This window comes from Ipomoea nil, unplaced genomic scaffold (genome assembly GCF_001879475.1).
Source record: "Ipomoea nil cultivar Tokyo-kokei standard unplaced genomic scaffold, Asagao_1.1 scaffold2283, whole genome shotgun sequence".
Classification (NCBI taxonomy): Eukaryota; Viridiplantae; Streptophyta; class Magnoliopsida; order Solanales; family Convolvulaceae; genus Ipomoea; species Ipomoea nil.
Genome location: NW_017618711.1, coordinates 886,395 through 897,448, shown reverse-complemented (window position 1 = coordinate 897,448; position 11,054 = coordinate 886,395). Strand labels below are relative to the sequence as shown.

Sequence of the window (11,054 nt, the reverse complement as noted above, 5' to 3'; positions counted from 1 at the left end):
TAAAAATGGTTTACATTATTATTGTTATTATTATTATTATTTACAATAATATAAATATTTAAAATTTAAATAGATTTAGGATTTTAATATAAACTATTAATATTAGACATTGAATTTTGCACATCGCGTATAAAAAATACCAGTTCGATCAATTAATACATGTATTTAATCATCAATATTAAATTTTGTTTCTCGATTTTGAAATTGAACAAAATTCAATACTTTAAAATGTTCTTTCACATCGCATATAGAAAATACCGCCAGTTCAATTAATACATGTATTTAATCAACAATATTAAATTTTGTTTCTCGATTTTGAAATTGAAATTTCTCGATCTTCAATTGAACAGAATTCAATACTTTAAAATGTGGTTCTAAACAAAAGATATTGGGTGAGGTGTCACAGTGCTTTGCCCACTGAAACACGACGTTCGATTCTTTTGCCCAATAAAATCAATAAAAAAAATAAAACAGCACAAATATTATAAAACGTGGTCGGTAGGATTCGAACCTGCGCGGGCAAAGCCCACATGATTTCTAGTCATGCCCGATAACCACTCTGGCACGACCACAATTGCGTTAGCCTTTCAACCATTATATCTTGAACAAAATAAATACCTTCTTGGAACGAATGATAATACGTTATGGTCTTATATGGAGTAACATCATTTGAATAGTTTCTTACTTCTTATAGTTTTATCTCTCATTTATTTGAATAGAAAAATTTTCAATACCGTTTCTTAATATTTATATTAATGTTTTTTAAGAGTTAATTATCGAAATAATCCATTGACTATATATAATAAAATTATCAATTTGTAATTGACTATATTTTTGGCTAATTAAATCTTCAACTTTAAAAATCGTAACTAATGTAGTCCTCCGTTTGTTTAGTCGTCAAACGTTGATTTATTCAAGACCAAATTAGTAATTTCATTTGAGACTAAAACGGTAAAACCTATGATTTGGAAGTTGATTTATAAGAAAAATTTCTAGTTCGATCACATGCCACACTCTTCCCACCTACTACGAAATACAAAATTGAAACCAGGCGTGATCCTTTCCCTCCTTCATGCGATGAGCATGAATTCAACCCCCAAGATCATCGCTCTGAAAACAATTAAAGCTTTAAAATAAAAAATAATGAAAAATAGTTTGATAGAGACCTATTGAATTACGTTCTTGAAATTTTTTGAGAAAGAACATATTTTGCAATGTCGGTACATTGTTAGCCCATTCTGATATTCGTCCCAAGATCATGATCCGATCCATGAGATGGTTTTACAAGAGTCCAATCTGGAAACATTGTCAGTCCTGTCTGGCCAGGCCACCAGGGGCTTGCGCACACGGGCCCCAAATTTTGGGGGCCCCGAATATTATGGAGTATATATGTACACACATAATGTGGTGGCTGTGCCCCCAAATTTTGGGTGCACTTTTATTTTAAAAAAAATATTATTGTATATTTATATTTTATGTATAAAGAAATCAAGACGGTCTAAAATTTAAAAAGTTTGCATTCCTAATTCCTAAGGACTTTATTTCTATACGTATAGAGTCATAGTCCTATAACTTATCGGAATTGAGGCGGACCTATTTGACTATTGTAAAATTATTATAGAGTTAATAACCAAAATGATCACTCGACCATGTCATAATTACCAATTTAGTCCCCGACTATCATTCTTACCCAATTAAATCCTCAACTATACAATATATACCTAATTTAGTCCTCTGTTAATGTATCTGTTAGTGGGCTGTTAATAACGAGGTCAAAACTGTCATTTTATCACTTTCTTCAATCTCCTTCATCACAGCACTATCAGAAACATTAGAGAGGCCTAATAGCTCTGTCATCTCTGCCACAATCTCCCTAAACTCTAACCCAAGAATTTCCCTTTCCTTCTCCTTCATAGTTTGTCTAATTTCTCGGTGCCTGAGATCATAAACAGAGTCTAGAGTGGAATTGCTAAGCATTTCGCGGATTCCTCAACATCCTCCATTCCGGTTCATTCCCTTCCCACAATAGGAACGACTCGGTTCGCACCTATATTTCTCGGCGCATTCGGAAAGGACATTAATGGTTGATATATCGTAGTTAAAAGACAAGGCAACATTATCTTTGGCCATTCTCAATAGAAGAATGGGCGCTTCCCTTCCCACAACAGCATTTTAGTTTTTTCTTTTTTTAATAATTTATAATACAATCATGTATTTCCGTCTCATACTTATACACAAATTAACAGAGGGAAATTCTTGGGTTAGAGTTTAGAGAGATTGTGGCAGAGATGATAGAGCTATTAGGCCTCTCTAATGTTCTGATAGTGGTGTGATGAAGGAGATGAAAGAAAGTGATAAATTAACAATTTTATCTTTATTATTGACAGCCTACTAACAGATACATTACCAGATGACTAAATTAGGTAAATATTGAATAGTTGATGACCTAATTGGGTAAGAATGGTAGTCGATGACTAAATTGGTAATTACGACATAGTCGAGGAACCATTTTGGTTATTAACATATTATTATGTATATAAAGAGTCAAAAATTACTCATTGGAATGGTCTTAGCTCCCGAATATTCAGACAATAAAAGACAATAAAAAGAAAAACGGCAAAAAAAGATTGAGACAGTTATGAATTCACACGATTCCTTTATCCCCCTTACCTTTCATGATAAAGTGGCTAAACTCAGAAAAAACAAAAAAAAACTAGCATTGAAATCAATTTTTATTGACCAATTAGAATTCCCTCCCAAGATCTATAATTGCCTCAAAAAGGCTCTGTTTGGCCAAGCTTATTTAGGATCTTATAGCTTATTTTAAGCTATTAATAAGCTATAAGCTCTGTTTGGTAATGTTCCCAAAATAAGCTCATAGCTTAAAATAAGAGTTTATTTTGGAACGCTACTTGAAGTATCGTTTCAAAATAAGCTCCTAGCTTCCTAACTTTTTTTTTTTATATATATATATTTTTACATCTTTATCCTAATTATTTTAAAGAAATGACATAATTTACCCTTCACAATTAAAACCATTTTCACTTCTCCTTTATCCGCAACTTTCACTCCAATTATTATTATTATTATAATAATAATAATAATAATAATAATAATTATTATTATTATTATTATTATTATTATTATTATTATTATTATTATTATATTTGCAACAATATTGCTACTTCATTATGAGATGCTAGGTCATGATTATGCTAATAGTTTTATTTAAAAATGTAAATTTTTTTTAAAGACAAAATGTTAAATTTTAATATGTGACAGGATAATAGGGCTGGCACCCGACCCGGATCACAAATGAGCATCTGACTCAGCATCACATGGGAACCCAACGGGCAGAACTCCAACGGTTAGAATCCAACAGGTGTCACATTTATTGTCATTGAAGCCACATTTGATGCCACCATTGATGAGAGAGAGTTAAAGCCTCAACGCCTCATTCATGACTCTTCATATTCTTGCCGTTAGCTCAGCTCCCCAAAGATGTCTGTTCATGTTGTTACCGTTAGGACCTAGCATAAATAGAACTTCCCTCAGCTGAGCAGGGGACACACTGTACTTTCTATACTGAGACAAGAACTAGAGCAATACCACTATTGTCTCTCTGACACATCGCTATTAGATTATCGTTATTATTATTTACCGGTAACGTTATTACCGTCATTGGTGCTTTCATTGAGAGCCTGAGTCCAATACTCAAGCAGGCTACAACACAACTTTTTTTTCTCTTTCAACAGCAAGCTTGAAAGAATGGCGTCCCGCAGCTCCCACAGTTCTCGCAACGTGAACAATGGCAACGCCTCAGGTGACCTCCGTGACCTACTCACAAACAATCGCGGAGGGGACCTCTAAGAACATCTCAACAACGGGAGGCCCGGGGACCTTCGAGATCAACTCAACAATGGAGGAGACCTTCGAGACCAACTCAACAATGGAGGAGACCTCCGAGACCAACCCCACAATGGAGGGGCGAACCAAGTCATGAACCTCCAGGCGACTGCCGATGTCATTCAGCAAGCAGTGACGGCGGCGCTAAATCAGGTGGCGGTGGGACTGCAAGGTCAAGTGCCCCCGCCGCGGCCCCAGGAAATAAGGGTGGAGACCCAAAGAAGTGCACCGGCCAGACGACAACCAGGCCCTTCCCAATCTGCACCAGAACGACTGGGACAAAGGGCGCCCGTGCGGCAAAGATTAGGATCACGGGCCGAGGGATCCTCTACCAGAGGTCCTCGCCAACACGAAAACAGAGAAGCCGAGAGATCACCCACAGAGGAGGTGGGCGAGTCTCAGGAGCCGACCCCACGCCAACACGTTGATGAGTCGGCCTTACGTCGACACTTGGAGGAGCGACGCGTCGAAGAGCCGGCTCCGCGACGGCACTCGGCGGGAAAGCGACGCGTTGATGAACTAGCTCCACGACGACACATGGAGGAGCGGCAGCCGGCCCCGCGCCGGCACCCTGACGAGTCAGCCCTGGTCGAGAGGCTGCAGAGAAGAATCGAGGAGTTAGCAAGAAGGGTGGAGGCACGGGAGCAGTCGCCGGAACCCGAGGTACGGATGACAGCACCATTCTCCCCAAGCATCATGGACGTACCTTTGCCGAGGGACTTTAGGTTGCCCGCTATCAAGGAGTACACGGGGGCCACTGACCCACGTGTCCACATGACGAGGTACAAGGCTGCTATGGTAATGATCGGGGCAGGGGACGCCATCATGTGCCGAGCGTTCTTGTCCACCCTGGATGGAGCGGCCCAAGACTGGTTCAACACCATCCCAGATGGGTCGATCCAAAACTTTGGGGAGTTGTCCAAGAGCTTCCTAACATACTTCTCCGGTAGCATACAGCGTAAGAAACCCTTCTCTCACCTCTGTGTAGTGAAGCAAGATAGAGGCGAGAGCCTAAAAAACTTCCTGGTCAAATGGAAAAAGGAAGTCAGTAATGTCTACGACTTCGACTCCAAGGCGGCAATCCCAATATTTATCCATGCCTTAAGATCAGGGTATTTCCACAAGCAGCTGAACGCCCACCACCCCCGTTCTTACGAAGATTTGATGAGGACGGCTAGCCGCTATGCCGAGGCAGAGGACGTCGACAGGAAAAAGAAAGATGAGGAGGACGACAGGAAAAATGGGAAACCTGGGAAAGCTGGTCCGCCCAGCCAGGCACCACTCTCGAACCACCCGACCGCAGGGAAGGGCCGAGACTACGAACGACCTCGCCTAGTCCCCTTGCGTAATTTAACTCCTCTTACCCATCCCGTCAGTGTCATTCTAAAGCAAGCTGAGGAGATGAGAATGGTAGAATTCCCCGAGGAGTGCGTGAAGGTCTCCCCAAAGGCAGACCAAACAAAGTACTGCAGGTTTCATAGGCATGCCGGACATGATACGGATGAGTGTCACGTTTTGAAGAGACAAATAGAAGACCTCATCCAGCAGGGCTACTTCCGACATTTCGTCAAGCGATCCAAGCAGCAGCAACAGCCGCAACACAATCCACCAAAAAATGTCTGGATGAATGAGGATGGCACCGAGCCATCCACCTCAAACGCCAAAAAAAGAGACCATGACCAAATATCTGAGCAGAGTGATAGCGAGAAAGAAACCGAGGTGGCGCCCAGACGACAAAAGAAGCACACCATACACTTTATCTATGGTGGACCGGCAGGGGGCGACACACCCGCATAAAGAAAGAAGTGGAGCCGACAGATATACGTGGGAGAAGTGGCGAGTCTTCCTAGAGAAAAGAAACAGAGACAGGAGGCCATCACCTTCTCTAATGCTGACCTCCCAGAGGGCCCGCTACCCCATCGTGACGCCTTGGTGATTGAGATGGACGTCAACGATGTCATTATCCGCCACATCTTAGTTGACACGGGAAGCTCAGTCAATGTGATGTGTTACGATGCCTTCACCAAATTGGGGATACCTAGGAACCAGCTCAAAGAAGTACGTACCCCACTCTCTGGATTTACGGGTGATTCAGTGGAGACGGAGGGGTCGGTGGCCTTACCAGTGGAGATAGGCACGAGCCCTAACATTCGCAAACTTGACGTGGAATTCATCGTGGTAAGACTCACTTGTGCGCACAACATCATTTTGGGGAGGCCGGCACTGGAGGACCTCAAGGCCATAGTGTCGGTGGAACACTTGTGTATGAAGTTCCCTACTCCGAATGGGATAGGGGTCGTCAGAGGAAACCAGCGAGCAGCCCGCAGTTGTTACGTTAAAGCATGCAAAAAGATTGGCAGAAATGATCCATAAGTCCACACCATCTGTAAAGATAATCGATCGGGTGTGGAGCTAGGAACATTTGATTAAGTATTTTCCTTAATATTCTAGTAGTCGTTTGGGACTAGTGTTTGGTAATCGCGGTCCGCCCGCTTTGCATTCTGAAATCTTTTGGAATAGTATCTCGTGCTTGTGGTGCGCCCATGTTGTTTCCAAAAAAAAAAAAAAAAAAAAAAAAAAAAAAAGAACGAGTCGCACGCCCCGGCCACAGGTTAGCCGAGACGTGACTCGACTTGGATGGCCGAGGCTTGCCTCGGCCAAAGTTCGGCCGAGGAGCCCGCCTCGGCCACAGTTTGGCCGAGGCGCAAGCCTCGGCCAACTGTTGGCCGAGGAGCCCGCCTCGGCCACAGTCTGACCGAGGTGCGCCTCGGCCAAGGGTTGGCCAAGGCGCCCACCTCGGCCAATGGTTGGCCGAGGCGCCCGCCTCGGCCAATGGTTAGCCGAGGCGCACACCTCGGCCATGGTTCGGCCGAGGCGCCCGCCTTGGCCAACGCCGAAGTCCGTCTCGGCCAAAGAAAAAAAAAAAAAAAAAAAAAGGCCGAAGCCTGCCCCATCCACGATCGTTCGAGGCTACGCCTCGGCCGCGATCAGCCGAAGCGCACGCCTCCGCCACGAGTGGTCGAGGCGACGCCTCGGCCACGATCGGTCGAGGCGACGCCTCGGCCACGATCGGACGAGGCGCACGCCTCGGCCACGGTCGGTCGAGGCGACGCCTCGGCCACGATCGGTCGAGGCGACGCCTCGGCCACGATCGGTCGAGGTGACGCCTCGGCCACGATCGGTCGAGGCGACGCCTCGGCCAAGATCGGTCGAGGCGCACGCCTCGGCCACGATCGGTCGAGGAGACGCCTCGGCCACGATCAGTCGAAGCGCACGCCTCGGCCACGATCAGTCGAGGCGACGCCTCGGCCACGATCAGTCGAGGCGACGCCTCGGCCGAGATCGGTCGAGGCGCACGCCTCGGCCCCGATCGGTCGAGGCGACGCCTCGGCCACGATCGGTCGAGGCGACACCTCGGCCAGAGGCACGCACCTCTGCCAACCTAGGCCAAAGCGTATCTCGGCTAGCATAAGAAATAAAATAAAATTATATGTAAAAAAAAAATAGAAAAAAAAAATAAAATAAAATCACATATCCTAAATCAAGCAGGATTCTACACAGGATCAAGATAGATTCAGCCTTACTCCCAAGTCAACTCAAACACATCCGTTGACTCAGGAGTAGGGGGGACTGGTGACAGGATAATAGGGCTGGCACCCGACCCGGATCACAAATGAGCATCTGACTCAGCATCACATGGGAACCCAACGGGCAGAACTCCAACGGTTAGAATCCAACAGGTGTCACATTTATTGTCATTGAAGCCACATTTGATGCCACCATTGATGAGAGAGAGTTAAAGCCTCAACGCCTCATTCATGACTCTTCATATTCTTGCCGTTAGCTCAGCTCCCCAAAGATGTCTGTTCATGTTGTTACCGTTAGGACCTAGCATAAATAGAACTTCCCTCAGCTGAGCAGGGGACACACTGTACTTTCTATACTCAGACAAGAAGCAATACAACTATCGTATTCTCTCATAACATTGTTATATTATTATTTACCGGTAACGTTATTACCGTCAATATGTAACAAACTAATTAAATTTTATGAAGATGTCATTTTTAGTCTTTTTACATTTATCAGCTTACCAAAAAAGCTAATTTTACCAAACACTTTCAATCATAACAACTCTTCAATTTTCGGCTCCGAGCTTATAGCTTTTCAGCTTTCAACTCCCTTTCAACTCCTAGCTTATAACTTTTCAGCTAGGTTTGCCAAACAGAGCCTTATTCATATTATAATGGATACACACAATATTTGTATTCACAACGCAAAAATTCGATATCAGTAATCATTAATTTAAATTGCGTTGTTTGTGCATTTGACATCCTCAATTTTTTTATTCTTCACAATAAAATGATGAAAGTATGTAATTAAGTTAACTTTTTTAATTCTTTAATTGTATTCAAAATTCTAAAATTATTAATCCAATAACTAACCCTAGCTATGAATTTTTTTGATAGGTGAATAATAACAATCTAATTTCTAGTATTTTGATAGTACAATTGCAATATCAAATAGTCTTGACTATTTTCATTACTGTTGTTTATGCATAAAGAAATTTTTTAAAGTTGAAGTTGTTGAAATCTTACTTCTAATCAAGTATATTGTAAGAAAGACTCAATTGATTATAAGGAAGACTCAAGAAAATTTGAATGATAAATTTTTTATAGACTATTATATATTTTGATACAATATAATATATCTTTTATATATATTTATAATTATACAAAAGGGGGTCATGTTGAATTTTCACACAGGACTCCAATTTTCTTAGAAACGAACTAAGTTTATGCAGTTACTCAAACAGGTGGAAGAGACAAAACAAATTAACTAGCTTAGTCAGACACTTGAATCAATTAAATACAAGGAAAATGGCATGTTGAACGACATTCGGATCATTGCATATACTCTGGTATTCTATGTAATTAATACAGTGGATGATGTATCATATTTATATAGGGATGAGATCTTGTGGAAACACTCGTCTAAGTAAAATTTGTGGACTAATCTTAGTCGTTGATATAGAGAATATCAATAGTTGTAAAGTAAGAAAATCTAGAAAAAGACTTTAAAAGTGTATCGTGCACAACTATCAAGTTCATTTGATGATATTTGAAGTACACTCAGGAGAAATAAACCTCACAAATCACTAACTGCATTTTGTTTATTTGTCATTTCATTTTTTAGTGTTGATTAGTGCACTTTCACTAGTACAAAAAAGAACAAATAAATATGATTTTAGATTATTATTTTTCAAAGAGAGGTAATATATTATTAAAAGAAAATGTGCGGTGATATAATCATAAATAAATTAATAAAAAAACTGCATCCTTTATAATAAATAAAGACGTAATTTTTTAAAGAGTAAATACCCAAAATGGTCCCTCGACTATAGCTAAATTCACAAATCCTCAAAAATCACAGTCAACAAACGGTCAAATAGACAGAGGACCAAATTATGTTAAAATTACAAAGTTAAAGACTTAATTAGTTGAAATTGAAAATCGAGGATCAATTTGTGAATTTAGCTATAGTTGAGGGACTATTTTGGGTATTTACTATTTTTTAAAAATCACATTGACTTTTGTTGGAAGTAATTAAAATTTTTTAAAAATAATAATAATAATAATAATAATAAAAACTTTCCGCCTTCCTTCATTGAAAAATGGTCGTGAAAATTTATCTTGATTTTTACAAATTCACGCACTTTCCTCTCCTAAATTCACATTCACGGCCTTTCCTCTCATTCATTCACAACCTTTCTTCTCCTCTCTCACCCATATTCATTCACGCCATATTCACCCAGCTCGTCTCTCCCTCTTCTCTCCCACAAACTCCAGAGTTTTTGTTCGCTTCTTTCTGTGGTGGCCGATTGCTGGGGTAGAGCTCCGATGGCTCAGACTTGGTTTCCGATATACTGGCCATGGAAACTTCCGGGAAGGCTTTCGACGTACCTCCGGGAGGAAACCCCATTTAAACTCTCTGGAGAGTTTATCTGGAATCCCAGGTCAACTGTTCGCGCTTTTTCGCTGAGGTTTTCGTCTCTGTTTCTGTGGTGGCTGGCTGCATGGGATCTGCTTCAGTGCGGGTTGCCGGAGATCATCTCTCCGGCCAGGTTTTCCTTTGTAGTCTTGAGCTCTTTATTCCTAGCTAGTCTTTTTGGTTATTTTGTTCTCTTGTGTGTTTATCTCCAGAATCATAAACACGGTTAGATTTTTTTTGTTTTCGGATACAAAAATAGGAGCTTTTGAAAAGTGTGCATAGATGGAAAATGAGAAATCAGGGAATCTATTTTCATGAAAAAAAAAAAATAATACTACCAGAGTGCATGTTATTTTTTAAGGAAAAATTAGTTAAAGGTATTAAACTATGGTATTATAGATGTATTGTATAGTATTATAACAACAATATTTATAATGGGAAAAAGGTAGTAGTATACGATTAAAAGTAATGATGTTGTTAAACTCATCCCTTAATCATTTATAAAGCATAATAGTTAGTTAATTAGTAGTAATTCTTACATAATAATTTGAAAAGTTATATGTAATTAACAATTATTTGTAATTAATGTTTAATAATAATTGATTCAAAATGATTTCTTAAGGTGAGTTCTGTTTGCACCACTCTTATTATTATTTACATCATATTTTAATAGGTGTGCACTGTGCTACCTTTATAGGTGGTGTAAATAGAACAACTTGCTATTTGCACCACCTTCATTAAAGTTAGTCAAACATTAGAATCTAGATAAATACAATACTTTTTGTTATATTATTTTTTAATTATCTTTTAATTAGTTTTATGAAATGTGTTTAACTTTAAGTACATACTTCATGTTTTTATTTAAAATATTTATTATTATTTATTTTTATTTCAAATTGTGATAGTATAATAATTTTGTCTCTAATATTGTTTAATTATTTTGTGCAGTATCTAACATTTAATAAATTTTAATGATAAAATTAATTTTATTTTTTGTTATTCTAATATTCTTTATAAGTCAATTTTTTTGTATGCATTATTTTACCTTTTTATAAAAATATAATAAATTAATTTAGAATCGCTAAAAATTAAAAAAACACATTAACATCACAATAAAATATAAAAACAAAATTTCATTCCATTTCAATCTAATATAACAT

At 39.7% G+C, this 11,054-nt stretch overlaps 1 non-coding gene across 1 annotated transcript; it reads right to left on the bottom strand.

The window, feature by feature from the left end:
• Positions 1 to 490: 490 nt before the first annotated feature.
• TRNAS-AGA lies at positions 491 to 572 on the bottom strand. The gene has a single exon. It is a non-coding gene; the product is annotated as a tRNA-Ser (tRNA).
• Between the last annotated feature and the right edge of the window lie 10,482 nt (positions 573 to 11,054).